The sequence below is a fragment of the Pyxicephalus adspersus genome, chromosome 1, assembly GCF_032062135.1.
Source record: "Pyxicephalus adspersus chromosome 1, UCB_Pads_2.0, whole genome shotgun sequence".
NCBI lineage: Eukaryota > Metazoa > Chordata > Amphibia > Anura > Pyxicephalidae > Pyxicephalus > Pyxicephalus adspersus.
In genome coordinates this window covers 90,315,448-90,336,557 of record NC_092858.1, presented here as the reverse complement: position 1 = coordinate 90,336,557, position 21,110 = coordinate 90,315,448, and the positions used below count along the sequence as shown (strand labels likewise).

Genomic DNA, 21,110 nt, shown 5'->3' with positions numbered 1-21,110 from the left:
ACATGAACAATAACTGTGTACTGTAGTCTTCTTCATGGGTAAATAAGGCATCCCCCTGAAAATAAGCCCTAGAGCATATTTTGGCCTTCAAAAAAAAATAAGACAGTGTCTTATCATCGGGGAAACAGGGTATATAATAGGAGTTTGGTATGCGAATAAGCAAATACATGAAAACCAAGCTTGTGTCCTTTGTCGATGCAAATGTAGATGATACGATATAAAATTACAATAGGCAGACCGTGCACTGATTTATCAGTGCTTAGAGACATTTGCTATCATTCAAGACTACATTAATACTCAGAAAAGTTCTACTGAATAAAGGGAACATTTGACATTTCAGTGAACTAGGCAACATTAGTAACATCAGGTGGAATTTAGGATCAAGCTTTTTTTTTTATAATACAATATTTTTCCAAGGACATACAAAAACCACTTTTTACAATAACATATATAAAATACAGCATACAATTAGTGAGTTTTGATTCTTCAATACAACAAAAAGGTGGGGAAATTTACTATGAACATTTAAATATGTTTAACAAGGTACAGGAGGGTCATTAGCTGGTATGCATACCATGAGGTTTGGTCAAACGATGCAGCAACTTTTTTTTGAAGGGCCCCAGGTAGAGTCACATTATAGGATTCCCATACCTCAAGGAAACCCTCCACTTTTGACTCGTTATCCAATGAAGCCTCTTTCCAATCCTTCTGGAGTATGTAGGATCGGGTTTTTAAATAAATATGTATTATTCATATAATTTTCCATCTTTTTTATTGGTATTACATTACCCAGGTTTACGTAATTTAGCCTTTTAAATCTATACATAAGAACAAGATATAAAAGGCACCATCAAGAGGCATCCTTCCAATCAATAATTAATAAATGTTATTTCTATTGCAAGCAGTGTAAGTGCCTACAACACAGCTTAGAAGGGGTTGGGTAAGCAGTACAACATACCAATTAGGTGTGCTGCAGTCCAAACAACATGCTAATACTAGGAGATAGAAAATTGACAGAAAGTTAGGCTCATCAGTTTTCTGCTTCTTCTCTCACTGTCCAGTCAAAGGGTGAGGAAGAGACATTTAAGTAAAAAACTTTAAAGTGAAATTAAAGTTCTGCTTTCTAAATTTTGGATCAGGAAGGGTTTTTTTTGCAGAAAGAGACAAGCGATGTCACTTCTGCAATAAGCATTCTTACCTGCCTTATCACCGTCCTAAGCTGTGCATACATGTGAAACTCAACATCATTGGCAAATCCTGGCCTTCTCTGTGATTGCTGGGACTTAATGAACTCCCACATGCATGCATGTCCAATCACCTCCATATACTTAAATTGGAACAACTTTTTTAAACATTTTTTCGGCATTCTCGGCATTTTGGAGGCATGAAAGAGTGCCAGTATAATAGGCTTTACAACTGCAATGAAAACCAGCTTTAAAAGAACCAGAAATTACTTACCAACAGAGATAACATTTACTTGGTTACAGTACTGCCTGTGCTACACACTGCTTCTAATATCAAAGCAGATATCCGTTGGCAAATGATAGTCCTACTTGAGTTGGTCTTGAGCCACTGAGTTGGTATTATTACATGTTGTAGTACCAGGACACCATGGCTTGAGCTGCCATCGGGGTTTACCTTTCCTCAGCCAATCAAAGAGCACTAAAGGTGATGAATGGGGAGCCTTGTCCTCATTTACCTCTAGTGCCCGGGGATGTCAGCTCTGCTCCCCTGATTGCTCTTGCAGGCCCCAAAAAATTTGAATTTGTTGGCTGAATTCACAAGGCCGTTCTCGCTTACATGTTTGGTAAGCGAGAAAGGCTGATTCGCCGCAAGATCGAGTTTTCAAATACTGCTAGCTCATCCCTACTAGGGATTTAATGATTTACAGATTACTAGACTCTCATGTGTATAGCCAGTTTAGCAGGTCTTTATTGTAATATTAGTTGTCAATAAAATAGCTTTTAACAACTACCCAACTGCTAATTTACATTTTGTTTGGATATTGTTTTTCTTGTTGAGCAAGTACTTTAAATGTATAACTTGGTACATCTTTTACAGTATTTAAATTATGTGGGGGTTTTGTGTTGTACCTCTTTTCTACTAAGTATACAAGCTTGTTCAACAGAACATTTCAAGAGAGAGGTTTTGAGTATTTATCATATGTTAAATTCAACAATGACTCCTAATTCTTAAACTTTAACCTTTAGCCTAAAGTGATAAAGTGACCAATGCATGACTCCACTGAGCAAAGATAGGAATTAACACCAAGTAGAATGGTAAGTATTTATTATCATTTTTCCATGGTAATTATTAAAAATATGTGATATGGTTGGTTTAGGAATTAGCATTCTATTTTAAATGAGGCTGATGGATATGTATATCTGCTAAACATACTGAGCCTGCATTGATAATGCGCTATACAATAATAATGGCAACCTTGATTGATGAACTTAATCTAGAAGAGGTACCTGTCTAGGAGCCAGCATGGAGTCCATCATTCAAAATGTGAGTCAGCATTAGCATACACTACATCAAAGCTGCAGAATTCATGCTTATGTCTAAAGGAGGGAACCTGGGAAATTCTGATACCAATATAGATACAAAGTATATTAAACCCTAAGTCAAACTTATTTGCCTGCATGAAATGTGGTTTTCTTTTAACAACAATAGGTTATAGCTAGAAAGGCAGATTTAAGGTCCATGCCACATAAATCTCATATACACTCTTGATTGTTCTCTAAGGAATGGACTCCATTGCCAGCTTCTTCTATGTATTGGAATCTGCAATGACTGGACTTCCATGTGGAAGTTTGTGTTTTTCGCACTAGTCCATAACGCAGGTGTCATCTACTTTGGACAGCTGGACTTGTTAGTTCTTTGCTTATTCTTGTATTTGGACAATCCATCTAGGAAGTGTTAGACAATTACTTGGTTTTGCAGTGGCCATGAAAGCTCAGAATTTGGTTTGGGATATGTTACTGACTGACTGTCCAGTTTCTGACTGTTCCTTAGTTTTGGGCAAACTGTTTTTATATAAAACAAGTTTAGTTTGCATATTGTGCATTTCAGTTATTCAAAAAATGTAAAGATTTTCTCAGGCTGAGATAGAAGATAGAAGCTTCAGCTCTGAGTGGGTTTGAATAATGATTACGGAGTCTTGCCCCATGTAGAATGGGCAAACTACACACTACCTACTTTTCTTGAGAAGATCACTCCATCTGTGGTAGGACTGTAGGAGTATGATTCCCATACAAAATGTTGCTGAGCTGAAGTCATATATTTCAGATCAGTATAAAGAAGTCACAGCTCAGTTTTTAATTATGAGAATTCAAGCTCTGATGCACCATAGATGACATCAGATTAAGCCTAAGGCCCATAAAGTACACCATGACTCCCTTGGAAAATGAGGTCAGAACAAGCACATGATGCTTCCCTCCACTAATATGTAAGTAATATTACTGTTGTATGCAGGATAAAAATTCAATATAAGCAGGAATCAATTTTTATATAATGCCTTGCTTAGACTCTTCCAGGGAGTTCAAGGCCAACTCCCATTTATTAGAACATTATGGAAAAGAAAATGAAAGTGCAATATCATTTTGACCGCCTTGAAATTTTAGTCACTCAGTTTATTTAGATTCTTAGCCAGCTGTTCAGAACAATAAACTAACATATACAAAAGTCCCCGAAGACACCAAAAAATGAAAAAATAAAAAAAAACAACAACAACAAACAAGAAAACAGCAGGAGAAATTTGAAGTTCTTTTTACATCCACCATAAAAAAAATGACCGATTAACACTTTCATTGCAAGGTCTTTATGAAGTGTGGGTACATTTCTGTAAGAGGATAAAGAGTATAGCAATACATTCAACTGAATTTCAAAGATAGTCAAAAGACAATGGGTATATTAAGAGAATGAAAATTTGCATAACAGTAGGTTTGATTTTTTTAAAAACAGTAAAAAAAGGAAACTTGAACTTCCACTTTAATACAGTTCTAATCAAATATTCCAATCTTAAAATAGCATTGCATGTACATTTTTTATATTATTTTAATTTTTAATATTAAAAAAAATTGGCTATCCTGAATAAAGGTCCTTGACCCTGTACCTACTTTATTGAGGTAAAAACTATCTTTCATCTCTCAAACATTTTAACACACCCCTCATGTTGACTACAAGCAGACATGTTAACTCACATTGACCCTGATTTACTTAAGCTCTGCAAGACAGGAGAGGATACACTTTCATCAGTGAAGCTGGGTGATCCATTTGAAGTCATTTACTATTTGCTAGCAAATATTTTGAATCCCGGACCAGATCAATTCCAGATTTGCTGGATCACCCAGCTTCACTGATGGAAGTGTATCCTCTCTAGCCTTGGAAAGCTTTAATAAATTAGCCCCATTATGTTGTCCTGATTTACAATTCTAAATATGAAGAAGCTGGTCCAGAGTAAAGTTGTGCAGCCACCACTTTAGGTCATGCATGTAGACAGGACAGGGTTAAAAAAAAGTTGTCTAAAGGTCAAACAAATGAGGGTTCCCATCAACTTTAAAATGCTGTCACACAATTTACTGGCAAACTTCAAACACACCATTAAATGGTTATGGTTAAATTGCTGCTTACAGCATTTTGCATCTATCGGGCTATGACACATTAGGCATTTAGAATTAAATATGAAAAAATGTACTTTCATGTGAGGTAATCATGTGACAGACATGAGTCAAGAGGCCTTGTTTGTTTTGTTTTTTTTGGTTTTTCTTTTTCCAAGATGTCCATTCTGCAGTAAAAGGCATCACCTTTATCAATTAATGATTTATAGACGTTCCAAGATATACTGAAGAACACCTATGAACTAGTGAGGGTACTTTAAAAATGTTTTTTTTTTATGAGCACCAACATTGGTTCAATCAAAACCCTACTAGATTGTAAGCTCTTCGGGGCAGGGTACTCTCCTCCTGTATCACTGTCTGTATTAGTCTGTCATTTGCAATCCCTATTTAATGTACAGCCCTGCTTAATATGTTGGCGCTATATAAATCCTGTTTATTAATAATAATATAGCCTACACTAAAATGACAGACACTTAAGTCCCTTATTCCTGCACTCCAACACTTTATCAACCATGTTCCTACTTATAATCCTCACTGCTTTATTCCATGCCATACCATTTCCCCCACATTATCGTTTTATGCAGTGTGTACTGCCAAAGGCCTAGTGGTTGGTGCACCCTCTCACACAGGGATAATCCTAAATGCTATGTAGCTTATTATATGGAACTGTTGTGTCCAAAATAAAGGAGGATGCTATTATACTATGGGCAGAACAGTAAAGGGGTCCAAAAAACAAGGAAAGCTTCTAGCAAAGATCCACATTGTTTTCTGCAATTTCCCTTGTTATTTTCTTTAAAAAAAACTATACATTCAGTCTAAAGGGAATGATTGGAGTTTACAGAGGCTGATCCTCTTGTTGTTTCTGTTGAGATGATGTTATAACAAGCTTAAGTTATTGAATGTGTGAGCAGAACTTTAGGAAGCCTCCTCTAAAAAGGTTAATATTGTATTAGTTTTTATTTATTTGTCCAGTAAGATTGCTATCATAGTTTCATGGTAAATATTGTAGCCTATCTGTTACATTTTGAATGGTGGCCACACCATTCTTTTATGCTGTGCAGCCATTTATTGAAATTGTCTGATGGGTCCAGAGACCCCCTACACGGTTAGCAACTGCTTTTTACCTGTCTGACTGGAGCTAAGTCATACAAATAATATTTGTACCAATTTCTACTATTTGAACTGGAAATGTGAAGGTGTTTTTTCTGTCTGATTACATTTACATAATATGAATTATAAGAAAGTTTTAATACTGCAAATTCTATCTATTCATGGTAAAAAAAAAGTATGTACATGGGCAGTAGTTAAATGGAGATGGGGCAAAAAATTGTTCTTCGGTGCTTATGTCTACCTCTCATTTTTATCTATCTTCTTCAGCAAGGCTGTTAAATGCATACAGTATATCTGCTTTAAAAAGGCCCTGCCACTAACTTAAAAATTGCAGGTTACCACATAAAAATAAATACATTCAAACACTTGATTACAGCAGTTTCCTTTCCATAAACTTTTTTATTTACTTTCAATGTGCTTTTGAAGCTAGAAAATTTGATTATTACAGGAAGTTAATTCACTATCACAGCCCTTTCCTCCCTGTATCTCAGACCACCACAGACCGCCTCTTTTTTGCAAGTAATTAATTACTTGGTCTGTTGGTCAATGTCATCATTTCTCTCTATACGTTCTTCTTTGTAGCTGCTTGGGAAGGTGTGAACAGGAATAGTTGTGTTTTTATCTTAGGGGAATCCCTTCAAATAACTTTTAAGTTTTCTAAAACTCCTTACTATAATTACTATATTCACAACTCACTGTACATTATTATGGTGATCAGCACAAAGAATGATCCTCTGCTGGCCAGTGGGAAGAATGTCACCCTTACAGCCAAAATGATCAATAATATCAGTTAAACTTACCTGAGAGGCACAAATTGCTCAATGAACCCTTAGCAAGCTCTGGAGGAATGAGAAATACTGCTTTAGAGTGTCTCTTGAATGATTCCTAATCTGACATATTACCTATAGCACAAAAAAATATATACAGTATTCTTATATATGATGGTTTGGTCAATGTTGTCCCTCTATTGGAATTCAATAATATACTAACTGTTGGTTACTAGGAGGGAGTCCTTGGTATTAAGGTCTTCAACTTGGCAAAGTCCAGCCTGGTTTCCAGCTGACCCACCGGTCTGAGAAGCGCTCCAAACATTAGCACTTTAGACAAATATAACACCATCCCAATAGATGGTCCCTGTTTTGTAGCCATTACACTTTTCCACAAACCCCCAAAAATCCCCCAACCCACCATGCGGTCATGATAATCTCATTATAATTTCAACCTGTGGTTTTACAAGAAATCAAGAAAAAAAGGTGAGTGAAACAACTTTCTTCTCTTGACCGCCTAGAATGAAATCTTACCAGGCTTCACTGTTTTTACCCTTGCAACTCTCAAAAAATCTAAGTCATCTAGCCCCTCCATACTTATGTTGTTGGATAAGTTATTACAGCACCCAAATATACACTTTCACTTCAAAAACTGAAATGAAACTTTAAAGTGTACTTGAACTTTTGATGTCTATTTCAAATAAATGGTATTTGTATGTTTCCTGCTGAAGCATAGTTAGGAACATTTTTCTTTATTTTTTAGGAACTTTTTCTTTATTTTTTATTTCTCAGACCTGGGATTATCTCAGAAATAAATGTTCATGGAGAAAGAGTCAAAGTATGTAGATAATAATGCTTTGGAGGAAAACATAAATACCTTTAATTTAAAAAAAAAGACATCTAAAGTTCAGGTACACTGTAATTATCTGGAAAAGGTTTCACTTAATCTATCCATTCATTCAGCTTGAAAGCTTGAATCTAAATTGACCACTGTACAGATAATGGCTGGGCCACTCAAAATACTCAGGACTTTTCAAAAGTTATCTATCTTTAAATGCTTGGCTATTAAATATTTTATTTCATTAAAGTGTTGCTCACCTCTTAACCAGTCCCTTTTCTGCCACATGACCTGATGAAATTGTTTTGATATCTGTAACGTCACATTAAGCAGAACAATTTGGATTTATGATTTTGTTTATGATCAAAGACTATGTAGTCACTACTGATTACATTTCCACTGATACAACATAAGCTAGGTAAAGGCTGCCATGGCATCAAATCTTATTCAGAAAAGCCTCTGCAATACTGTAAGCACCTTTTTATTTATGACCTCTGGGCATTTTTTTGGTAGAGAATATGTTTCTATTTCTTATACAGAATAATCACTTTAGAGACAAGCAAATGCACATTTGTATCACTGTCAGTGTGATTAAAATCTAGGGAAAAAATTCAGCGTCATGCTGTCCCAGAAGTTTTCCATGGGCATTCATCAGCTCTATCTGAGATACAGTAGCTCTCCAAAGCAAGCTCAGCAGTACTGAATGCCATAAATTTCAATGTGCAGGGGGAGTTAAAATTATTACACGGTTATACAATAGGAGCACCAAATGTAAATGATGACAAAGGAACTGGTCCAGGAAGTTTATGAGCACATAGTTCATATTCCAAAAGTGGTTTCAAAACAAAGCATTTCTTCATTTGATTGACATGATGGTTTTATTAACTATACTGCTAACTATAAGCAGAAACCTCAGACACAGAGTTTTGTAAACTTTGGTTTGATTATTTATTAATGGTTGACAGTGTCATTTACAGTAATGACGCTACTTTTGAGGGTAGTCTGTAATGTAAAAACTCATAACCTTTAGAATCATCTATTAAAAATAATAAACAGCCCACAAAGTACTGTTTGTTCGATATAGTATTACAGTAACTAAATTTTTATTAAAACTGTTCAGCTCTAACCAGTCCACTGTGACTGCTCTCAGTAAATAAGGAGAGAGGGGTCAAGAATGGGGAGAGGTGAGGTCTAGAGGTGAGGCCCTGCTGTCAAGCTCTGATCAATTTTTTATAGAACAGTCTGGTCTCCTTGCTGCATTGAGGCTGTATTGATATTGACCATGCATTGTTCAAAATCACATAGCATTTCATTAAAAGAAAAAAAAATTATAGGAATGTCAGATCCCATTGCTGACCTCCATCTGAAATGCTTTTTGATTTTTTGCCTCTGGGTTTGACAATTTTTAAATCACTAGCCCAAAACTAGCAATATATACTGTACATTTAAATCTAAGCTCCCCACTACAAGAACCAGGTAAGCTGCAGTGGTGGATGGTGTTAGAGAATGATGTTAATCCCCCGCCCACATGACAGTGCTTGGACCTGACCATTGGCTGCAAAGGCTGGATTGTCATTTAAGGGAGGTCACATGCTGCACCAAGCCTGAAAGCCCCGTTCTGTTTATAGCAAAGATGAAGATAAAGTAGGGAGGCTACAAGGAAGTGATGAAGAGTATAATTTATTATGGAGGAAGGCTATAAGGATAGTTTTTGAAAAGTTATATATTTATAGTAGTAATTGTATTGTATAATTGAGTGATCAAAGTTTACCTCCACAATATAGTTACCTATATGATTTAGCTATACCTAAAATGAACCTGGTAAATGCCAGTAAACTAACTTGAAGGCAGGGAAGGATGCAGGTACATACGGCTAAACCCTGTGGTCCTATCAATTATTGGCTTGCTAAAAACTGGAGTACAAACGTTCCTTAACCGTGCACCTCACAATAGAAATAGGGGACCTAAGTACCTCAGTAAGCGATGTGCATATGGAAAAAGGAGGGGTCCAAACATTTTTATATTGATTCTTTTTGTGAGGCATCCTATGAAATTCGTGGGTCATATTTTAAAAATCTACAGTAACTGTTAATGTCTTCTGATGATTAAATGAGGTCTTTTTCAAATTAGGATTCTTTTTATTCAAGGTACCTATGACAATCTGTTGAGAAAGGCCATTTTTTCATGTTCCAGGCTGATAATCAGGATACACAGGGGACCATATAACCTCAGTGTTGGCAGAAATGTGGCCTCAATGTTGGCTTTGTATCAAATTGCTGGGATAGAATATGTAATATAGAAACATTCATATCTTTCAGAATCGGCACTCACTGTGAATGACCAAACCTGCCACTGTGGTATCTTTGGTATCTTTTCATTGCACTTCTGAGATGGAAAAATACCAAGCCAAGGTTATTGTTCTCTGTGCTATTAGTTCTACCGAGCTGAACTTATTGTCAAAATGTAAGGTCTTCGGAAAAATCATTCAGAAAGAAAATACTAAGTCTACCTGCAGTTCTTATGACATAACAATGTACCTGGACATTACCAAAGTAAGAGACTAGGCATACTGCAGTTACACTCTGCTTCAAGTGCAGTTGTTTAGTGCCGATAGGCTTTACCTCATGAACCACCAGGTTTTGGTCAATAACACACTCTGCAAAGTAAAATAGATTCAGACTTGAGAGTAACAGTAAAAACCCCGCTGGCAGTGGGTTCAACTTTGTACAGTTGTTGGCACCCAAATGGCTTACTCTCTTTACCAGCTTATGATGCCCCTGAATTCCTGGGAAGCCTTGTGAAGGCCTGTTTGTGGGAAAAGACCTTAAAGGCTTTTGAAGGAGGGCATTTGCTTATCTCATATGGTTTAAGTTTCCATTTCTTTACACAATAAATATTTTTTTCTGTCTTTGTAATGTTGAACTTGATGGAGTTTCTCATCAACAATCAGACTGAAACAGATACCCACTGTTGCAATGAAACCCTCCTAGAGCCCCAGCCGCCTGTGTTGCCAGTAAAAAGAAACCATCATCCTTTCAGAGCTATGGACTATTAATATTAGATAGTAATCATTTAGGCTTTTCTCGATAACTCCTTAACCTATATAACAATGGTCTTTGTGAAGGAGATCTGGAGATACAGGCTGTAAAATATTTGACAATTCAGACTTTTTAAACTCAGCAAAGTTTTCTGTATGTAACTGCTGCCATCAAGAGCAAAATATGATCAGAAGAGATGTTCTACAATATATTGTAATATAAAAATGCTGTACATTCTTGGATATTTATATGGACATGAAATGTTTGAGTAACTCCCAATACAATGTGAAGATGAAGTATCTCATATTTAACACATACATCTTTCTAGCAAAAGCTGTTCCAACTTCACAGTATTAAAATATATCCAGCTGCTCCTCATGGCAACTGTTGTTATCAGCTAAATATTCTTCTCTATTTAAAGGTAAACCACGCCAGGATTTCTTTGCACAAGTAAGTGGCCTTGGCAGCATTTAAGTATTCCTTATACCCCGGCACTATTACAGTCTCTTTCCCTCTATATGTTAGAAGAGAACAGGGGGTTACTGAAAATAGAAGGGTTTCAGGGCATCCATCAATGGCAGGTAACCAATGGACATAAAAAAGGCAGACATATATTTAAAAACAGGTAAATAGGCATACATTTGCAAGTTAAACTAAATTCACCATAAAAGTAATTGGCTGTTAGAATGGTCTATATTTTACTGAACTATAAAGTAACTTCTGAAATATTTAATACATTGTTGCAGATGATGCTCATATATGCTGTATCTTTTCATGCTTAAATATGTTGTGTAATGAAAAGAATAATAGGTTATCCTCTAGCACATGAGAAGATGAGTCTTTTCTCATTGAACATCAAAACCTTCTTGATATTCCTGGTCTCCAGGGTAGTTCATCCTTTGGAACAATTGAGTCACAGCATTCCTAATTTAGGAGCCAGAACTGAAGCAAAGATCTCCAAACAATAGTCTGCATACAATGTAATGCATTTTCCTCCCTCTATGAACTAATAAAACATGCTGTCATTGTTAACCATCAACTAAGGCTGGAGCTTGTGACTTTCTGCATTTATTATAAAACAGTGTGTGTGTCTTAGCCATAGAATATTATAATACTCACTACATCACAAAAAGCATAAGTATAATGCAATTACCCCACTGTGACCTTTTCTCTGTTAGAGTTTTCTTTGTTCAAAAGAGAAGTTTTCTTTGTCGTAGCAAAGTTGTTTTTTTTTTTTTTTTGGGGGGGGGGGGTGGTTCATTGTATATCTGTTCCCATGATAGAATTTTTCTTTATTGGTTGAAAGACTTTAGATGGATTAAAAATATCCATAATTAACTAAGCCAGGGGGAACCATCACGATTCATGAAATGTAGGAAACTAAATTGAAAAATGTCCCAACCATTTGTGCAAACCAAACTACAGTAATCAAATTTGTGTTCAAACATCATAACACCAAATGCTATTGCCAGTCATCACACAACATAGGATATTCCTCTTTATAAAGACACACATCAGACTGAATGAAATGATAATCCCATCAATGCAATTGTCAGACAATATTCCTAGAACAGATGGTGGATGGATAGATGGATTTTAAAGCAATGCAATAGGTTGTTATATAGTAGATAGATAGATAGATAGATAGATAGATAGATAGATAGATAGATAGATCAATGTGATATAGGAGGATATATACAGAGACTGAGCAATGTGATACTGAAAAATACAAAGAATGATAGATAGATATATAGATAGATAGATAGATAGATAGGTCCAAATATTTGATAAATGGTTTATTAGAGGTTGGAAAGATGAATAGATAAATGGACAGAGTATTCACAGGTTAGAAGCAGCGTATTTATATTCAGTTAATATATACAGGTCTTTTCATGAGTATAACACAGAGAGTGAATTGTCATACTGCACATAAGCTTTTTTTTGCTTAGCGATAAACACTGAAACCAGGAAAGATTCTGCATTCCTTGCACATGGCAGTAACATGCTGTAAGAAAAAGCAAGACTACAAGATAAGAGGGTGAAGTAAGAAATAAATGATCTTCCTTGGTTGGAAATCTACAAGTTTACTGATGTGTAATGATAAGAAAGTGAGTTTGGTGGTATTTGTGCTTATTTAAGGCAACTGCGAAAAAAAAGGGAAAGGCACTACAGAGATGGAACTTCTAAGCAATATTGCACCCAGAAAATACTTGGCCTGACCAGGAACACGTGACAACAGCCATGACTGAACCTCAATGGCCCCTGATACATCCAATTACCATGCCAAAGGAAAAAAAAGATTTAGGCATACAGAAATCATAGCAGTGACTTTGATAATCCTGATGCATATGGGCTGCTGACTGGCCCACCTATTATATGGATTATATTTAATATGTTATATGATTGTCCATGTATGTGCTCATCATATTTCCACTTTTTTTTTTGCTTCTTTACAGTTTTATTAGGAAAGTCTATAACAAATTCCTATGTGGCCATAGCATTTAAACACCAAGCTACTGGTTATTATTACTTGCAGTTAGCAAGTATTATACAGTGAGACTCATTAAATAGAATGTGTAGAGCAAATGTGAGAAGGTATTTATCTCACACAGGGAATCAAGTGGTGGTAGAGATATACTGCAATATATGGTGGTAAATGTTGCCTGTATGAACCTATGTCATAAGCACACAGCAGTACCCAACAGTCACCCCAGTGTTTGCCCTCTTACCTGGTCGCTGTTAGCAGTACTTTATAAGGTGGGAGGCTGTATCCTGCCGCTTGGGATGTTCCATGATCCGGGGTATTATTCTTTCCAGATAAAGCTTCACATGTCCCCAGATAAGTTTATTCCTGGGAAATGCATCTGCCACATTCTGCACATAGGACTTGGATGTATGAAGACACAGCAAGAGCATCAAGGGTATTCCAATGTATTAGGGATCTATTGATTATGTCCCTGATGTTGTCTATGATTCCAAGGCAGTGATGTGTTTTAATGAGGTTCATGTAATATTCCTAATTTACAGATAATGCTGCATCTGTCTGATCAATCTTGCATGGTGTACCTCTGTAAATTTCTATCACACAGAGCCATATGTGGCTATTTAAATGTTTGTGTTATGTTTGTTAAGTGTGCAAACATCTTCCATATTCAATATGTGTTTGTGTGTGCTGGTAATACTAATGTCTGCTTTGCCTCTACGTATCCAGTCTCAGTGTTAATTAGTATTTTGATCTGATCTGAATAACTGAATTCACCTAGTTTGTGTAATGAGTCCACTCTTGGCTGGGTGCCTAGATATGTACATGGGTCTGATAAGAATGTATACTTTGTGTGGTCATATTTAATCCAGTCTGATCAGTTTGGCTAGAGTGTGACCATGTCAATGCTGTAACCATTTGTGTGAAAGTGACAGGATAAGTGTGACAAGTAGTGTGTGGCTAGTGACACTGCATGGGTGACTAGTGATGCTGCGATTTGCACTGATTTCTCTTTTTTTTGGTTGCAGGTGACACTGTATCTTCTGTAAAATGGGTGAACAATTCTGCTGTATGCGTCTGTACAAGTCTTGTACATCTACAATGTAGTATATACAGTATCTCCACCGGGTGAAAGTCACTGTCACATCATGATATCAGTGGTCCTGATGAGAGAGCTTGGATGCAGCCGGGGGCCACAATGCTGGTGAAATCTGCGATGTCTAAACCCTGCGTTGGCTTGTCAGTGCCAGGATCCCAATGCCCACTGCTGTCGATGTCTATTTTCCCAATGCCAGTCTTCAGTTTCCCGTTGATTTTTTTTATGTAGGTTTCCAGAGATCAGATGATGGATAACAAAAAGGCCCTGTACAATATGTCCAGCAGTGGCAGATGTGCCCTTGTCTGTATGGGTACCCCTGTTCTCCTCTGTATTCCTCTCTGTGTGTGGACCAGGCTCAGTCTATCTTCTCCTCCATCTCTTAGCTCTGCACACTCTGCTCTGTATCCCTCCTCCTTCTTTCCCCTGTCTCTCTATCCCTCCTCCTCCCTCTCATCACTACCTCCTCCTTAACTCAGTATTTCTCCCTCCATTCCTCACTCACTAACATCTCCTTCTCTTTTTTTTCTTATTATTCTGCTTTTCAGTACTGTTATTTCCTTACACTCTTCCATCGCCTTTCCTTTATATCCATGCCTAATTACACTGTTCTACAACATGTCCCTGTTTCTGCACCATCTCCTGCTTCTTGGCATCACCCACACCATAAACTTTGTGCCTGTCTGCTTCTGCTAGGGGCTTGTAAATCCATATCAGAGAGTAACTAGTTGTGGCAATTGGCCTAGGCACCTAGGAAAGATTCTACCAAGGCTCATTCTTGTTCTAGCAATGTGGCACAATTTACTAATGTTTTACTGCTTTACAATTCACAGCACATCGCACACAAATGTACTGCATGCTGCAGTTTCTTAAAGCATACTGTGTATCGGTGCATTTGTAAGGTGCAACCAGAACACCATTGCCACTTTACAATATAGAGTACAAGCTCTAAGCAGCCATTTCTTACCTGGTTTTAAAAATTACTTCTTGCCTGGTTGGTGTTCTGCCTTTAAGGTAAACCTATACTTAAAGATGATATAAGCTGCCATTGCTGAACTCATTGTAGAGAATGCTTATTGTGAAGATGTGGAGCTGATGTTTGGTGTCAGTAGTGTCACACATAAAACAAGTATACAAATATTAATTAGTTGAACATCTGAGCTCTATACTGATTCTAGATGAGACAAAAGAACAGTATATTGAAGAACCAGGTCAGCAAATTCCCAGTGTAGGTCCACTTTAATACCTTGTGAATCACTGACCCAGAATGAGTATGCAGCTCAAGGGTTTAGCTAACTCCCACACAACATGTCACACAGTTATCTGCATGCTTGTTTTAGATGTGTGACTGACACCAAAGTTTTACTCTCAGACAATTAGCATTCTTTAGAATGAGTTCAACAATGGCAGTTACATCATCTCTCAGTGGTAGGTCCACTTTAATAGGGTATGAACGCAGTTGAGCTGTTACATGACATGCATTGCTTTATAATGGTGTGTGAGTTCCTAAATCTTTGTGCATAAATCTCATCTGAATTTAGTTATGTATATCAAAAGGCTTGTTACATCTTACAGGTTGCATCTGAATATTCAGAGCAAATGAATGCCATATACAGTGATGTAAAGCATGCAGAAAACAGGCTATGGCATCTGCTGTCATTTTATTGTCTTCATATGCTATAGATCTCATTTCCACAGCAATAAATTACACTTCTGTATACTGCATCACATATTGTCATCTTTCTGGGACTTAAATAGTAACTCAATCGTTCTGACTAGCGTTCATGATCTGCCGCTCCTACAGGAGGTTCTGAGAAAGAGCCACAGATTCTCCAGTGACAGGTGACAGCGTCACATTAGCAAGATGAATAATGTGTCACATTTGTTTCTGAAACTGTTACGCTGACATGACATTTTGCTGCATTACGATAACAATATTATCTCAGCAAGAGGGGTCCCGGAGGGGGTCATGCCTTATTATGTCTTTTAAATGTAAATAGGTGGTCCCCGAGCTAAGGTAAAATTTCTTTATATAGGTTTCGAAAAGTTTCTGATTTGAAGGAGAGGAAAGAATTTGACGGCTGTACGTATCGTACAGAATAGGCAAAATGTAATGGGCAATTAGCAAATGATGGTGGAAGAACCCAAAAAACATGCTGACAGAAATTGACGAATTCCACTGACAAGGACTTAACAGCTGTAATAACTTATTGAGGGTAGATTCACACAGACATTGCATTGCAACTAAAAAAACATTGGTTGACTTGGACTATTATTTGAACAAGGAGATTTTAATGAAGCATTCATGCTGACGTTCAGCTACAGTGTTTGGTTGAGCACATTGGACAGCATTGCATGCACCACCAGATGACCATCAACTCATCACCAACACACTAATAGACTTGCACAAACAACTCGACAATGACAAATGTCAAATGAACAATCCACTTGAACACAGAATAAATGTACTCCACATTTTTCTAGCATTCAATTGGCAGTCTCTTCAGACATTTGTGTAAACCTAGGCTCTAGGTGCAGAAACTTGGTCAATAATTTGGTCAATAATTTCTCATGGCATGATTTACAATCTAACTTCAAATATGATTTCAGTTTTGTGCCTGGCATCTCAAGTCTATTGGTTAACATATAAAGCAGCCCAACCATTTATACAAGGTGCATGTTACATGTTGCAGTATTTTTGTGTTCATAAAGCCCTAATTCTGAATTTTGTCACCTGCTCATATGGTGGTTGCCTTGTCTGTCACTTTGCTGTAAACCTGAATTACTTTTCTAGCCCAATAAGAAATCGAGGCTCCTTTAAAACATTCACACTTTACATTTTTATTAGAATACGATGGCACCATTAAGTATAATTTTGGCTTCTATTCATCTAACCTTTGAGCTTGTAATTTATTTTATTAATGTCATATCTATTCACTGATCTTAGTGTGACAGTGTAGGACAGCGATAAACAGAAAAAACAGTATTTACAGGTGAGAACAACCAACCAACAAGGTCATTACAGTCATGGTGTATATGTACTGGTTGGAGAATGCATCTAGCAGAAGGTCCCCTAAAGTTAAGACACAGAATACTATGTTTCTATACTGATGGTTTGCATATTATAAGTAGATTCATCCTTTGTATAGTGTTGGAGGAAGTACTGAAAAGTCACTTTTTATGCTATATCCTTCAGCCTACTTGTTCATGTAAATCATTCATCTGGGCTCATCAAGAAACAGAATCAACACCATACTGTTGAAGTGCTCTCTTTATCAGTGTTTTATAAACGCTTGTGTTCTGAGTGATCCTTAATTTCTTGTACTGTTCTTCACTATGTGATCGGCCCCACTCCCTTTAGTGAGTGTTTAAGATTATTCTCTTTTTCTGCGCAATCTCTAGATGTTGATTTGCTGATCCATTTTCTTTCACCAGCACAACCAACTATTGTTCCCCCAAATGTAGCCAGGTGATGTTAAAGTAGGTGTTACAGATCCCTGCAGAACCAGATTTGTACCGTCTTTTATGTCACCCACCTCGCACGCCTCTCCAGCCAGCAGCAGCTCTGCCCAGGAATTCTATTCACTGCTTACTTTCTGGTCTGACCTATGTGACTCTCTGAGAGCTGCCCTTTTACCCCAGAGAACCAGATTAATTATGCTCCATCTACAGGTGGACGTGTAATCAACACCTGAGCTGCCTCTGCTCCAGCACACTCTCTGGTGGTGGGTTCAGTTACCTGCTGGTCACAGTATGTTGCCTGAACAGGGATTCCATCTAGGCTCTGTTTCCAGGTTCAAGTTTCCTCTTGGTATACTCACCCTGACACTTTGGTATACTAACCCTGGCCCTGACCTGGCTATGCTGGGTTGCCTCCTGTCCTCACCTTGCCTTGTAGAAAATTATCCCAATCTGTCTCACATAATTTTTCTGTGGTGCCACCCCCCTGTATAAATAACATGTAAGAAAAAACAGGAAAAAAGACACAAAAAAAAGGTTGTTCTTTTTGGTGGCAAAGAGAATTATATTGTGAGCACATTTTAAAAGTAATTAACAAACTTGTGGTACATACACTGTGTAATAGTATTTGGTCTTTACCCCTTAGATTTCATGGGATAATAGACCAGTTTGGCTAGACATAGTAATCCCTATAGCAAATAGAAGTACAAACAATGTCTTGTATTTCGACATTTTCACCGTCCTCAGGGGACATATGGAGAACGTTTAGTAAATCAATATCTCAGGGATTTTCCTTGGATAGGAAAAGAAGGGTTTCCTTGATTGGAAAGGGTTCTAACATTCAGTCCTTGGATGAGGTGAATGCACTTGTTTTCATTTTGCCTAGCCACTTCCTTGCACTCCTCTGCAGCCAGCAGCAGCTCTGCCCAGGAATCTCATTCACTGCTTACTTCAGTGGCAAGGACACTGCATTTCTGGCAAAGATTAATTATTATTTTCTGAAAAATGAAAACAAAAGCATTCACTACATGGACTGAATGTTGGAACCATTTGCAATCAAGGAAACCCCTAAACGTTCTACATACATCTCCTAGAAGCAAGCCTTGAGGTTCTTATACACAACCAGTTGCATGTAATCTGATAATTTAGCAAATATACATTATACGACCACGATAATGCTTTGCAGATTCTTAGTGGTTCCTTGGGATTGTGTCACATCTGTAATAAGATAGCAGAACAAGAAGTTCCCATTGCTTTTTAATGGCACTGGAGTCCCTTGGTCATGTCATCATCAGATCTTTTTCATCGTTCCAATGTTTAATGACTTCATAACCTAGAAAACATAGTGAACACCTTTAAATAGGATAATCTTCAGGCTCATGGGAGAGATTAAATGAGCATTAATAGAATAGAAAGCTTTCACGGATGTAGAATAAAACCTCTGCTTGTACCATTGCATACAATGGGACATCTTTTCATATTGCATTACATATTTTAATGCATTGGCTCTGTAATTTTTTTTTTAAGTTCTGTAAAATTAGTGCATTATTAAATGTATACAGTGGTAGAATAGGAACTTCACACAAAATCTAATTTTTGCTTTTATTGGGTATTAGGAACAAGATTTGTAGATCTGATGATACATTTTATTTAACATAACTAAATGATAATAACACATAAGTTATGTGTTTTTAAAGTCAACATAAGAACAGGTATCCAAGCAGCTGACAGCCTGGATAATTTAAACTGTAAGAGGCGTAAAGAAAGCTTTCCAGCCAATTACATTGGTCCCCACTAGTTAGAAGATATATTTTAGTTTTCCACATTTACTCCAGTCCCAACTTCCTCATACTAAAGGCTGGGCTTACATCTTTTTAATCATCCCCAACCAATTGCTTGTATTCTAAAGCTAGAGACTCCACAGAGTGTAATACACTATACGGAATATACCTGTCTACCATAGAACTGTTACTAACGTTCTGCAGAATATCAGAAGCTTGTCTAAATAACATTTTCCCAGACACATGCACAGTACATGGGATACATCTAAAGGTATATAGCAAATGCATGCACTGTTTTGCCTAGGAAACAACTGCATTAGACATCCTGCTTGAGATATGTGGACCTCAAAGGAGATTCTGTTTGACACAGGCATGTTCCCTTTCTGCCATAGACATGGTAATAGCTACATCACTAGAAGGAACACATTAACAGGTACAATATAATCACATGGGCAACCTGCCAGTTACCTGCCAGTTGGAAACTGCATAGGGCATGGAAACAGGGACATAGTGACCACATAGGTGACAATGACTTAATATGAAAGGAAATAGGCATTGATGTCCTATTATTACTCTACTTATGTAGGGGTCAGGGGCGCACATTAAAATTGGTGAGTTATGAGGAGACTGTCAATTGCTCATCCATTGCATTTTTTTATAGTAATAGATAATGAAAATGCTTGTAGACAGTAGATGATATTATGTCCTTCTCCTCTGCTAAACACGGTCATCATTGGGGAAGCATTTGTATGCATTGACAAGCATATGTAGACACACTGTACATTCTTTAATTAAATCCTATAAATATCTCATCATTTTTACCTGCTGCTGAATAGTTAGCACCAGGCCAGTAAAGACCAAGGCATCTCAATGGTGAGGTTAATACTAATATACCTTGGTAGAGAATATAAAAAAACCCAACCTAAACTCATGGCATGTTCTGCATATATTTCTACATATCTTTATCATATTTTGTGCTACAAATTTAAATAACCTGTTTGAAGCTACTAACTGGATTTATATATTATAGGCAAAAAATACATTTGAAAGAAACAATTAGAATCCATTTTAAAGACATGTAGTTAACTAAACTCTTATGAACTACTGAGCAAATAGTGCTCTAAGAACTAAGTCCATTTAATGGCACACATACACAGGTTTTGTGATCTTATTGCATTAATGAAAATAAACGTTTATGGGTAATGGTGTTTAAATAGAAACTGGTGTATATTACTTTTACTACTTCTCCAAATTTTCTCAAATTGTATAGAAAAAATCTTCTTTATTATTAAGCTCATTGTTAACACAAATATCTAATCGTTCAATTAATACATTTAGGTGGATAGACATTGTCAAGACGACTTGAAGTCAAACTTAGCATCAGAATAGGGAAGAAAGGCAATTTAGATGACATTGAACATGGCATGGTTGCTGGTGCAATTCTGGTCTGAGTATTTCAGAAACTGCTGATTTGCTAGGATTTTTAATCACAACCATGTGTAAGGTTTACAGAGAATGCACAGATGGAAGAAATGAAGATAGTCAGTTCTCTGGGCAATAATGCCTTGTTGAGGTCGGAGAAGAATGGCCAGACAGGTTGGAACTTATAGAAAGGCAATGGCTACTCAGCATAAGGAGACCAAATTGGTTGCCACTTTTGTCAGCTAAGAACAGGCTACGACTCACACAGGCTGATTTACCATAACTTTATTCCCATCTCTAGATAGCTCCTTTCATCAGCATAATGTACCATGCCATAAAACTCAGGTTCTCGCCAACTGGTTTCTTGAACATGACAATAAGTTCAATGTACTCAAATGGCCTCCATTTTCAGCAGATGTCAATCCAATAGAGCATCTTTGGGATGTTGTAAAACAGGAGCTGACGAATCTTTAATAACTGTGTGATACTATCATGTCA

At 37.0% G+C, this 21,110-nt stretch overlaps 1 protein-coding gene across 11 annotated transcripts in view; it reads right to left on the bottom strand.

Annotated features, from left to right (window-relative positions):
- ADGRB2 (adhesion G protein-coupled receptor B2) overlaps positions 1-13,889 on the bottom strand; it is a 266,457-nt gene extending 252,568 nt beyond the window's left edge. For all 11 annotated transcript variants that reach the window (XM_072418512.1, XM_072418549.1, XM_072418523.1 and 8 more), the window contains exon 1: positions 13,102-13,889. The gene's annotated coding sequence lies outside the window, so the exon portion shown is untranslated. The remainder of the gene's footprint in view (positions 1-13,101) is intronic.
- Between the last annotated feature and the right edge of the window lie 7,221 nt (positions 13,890-21,110).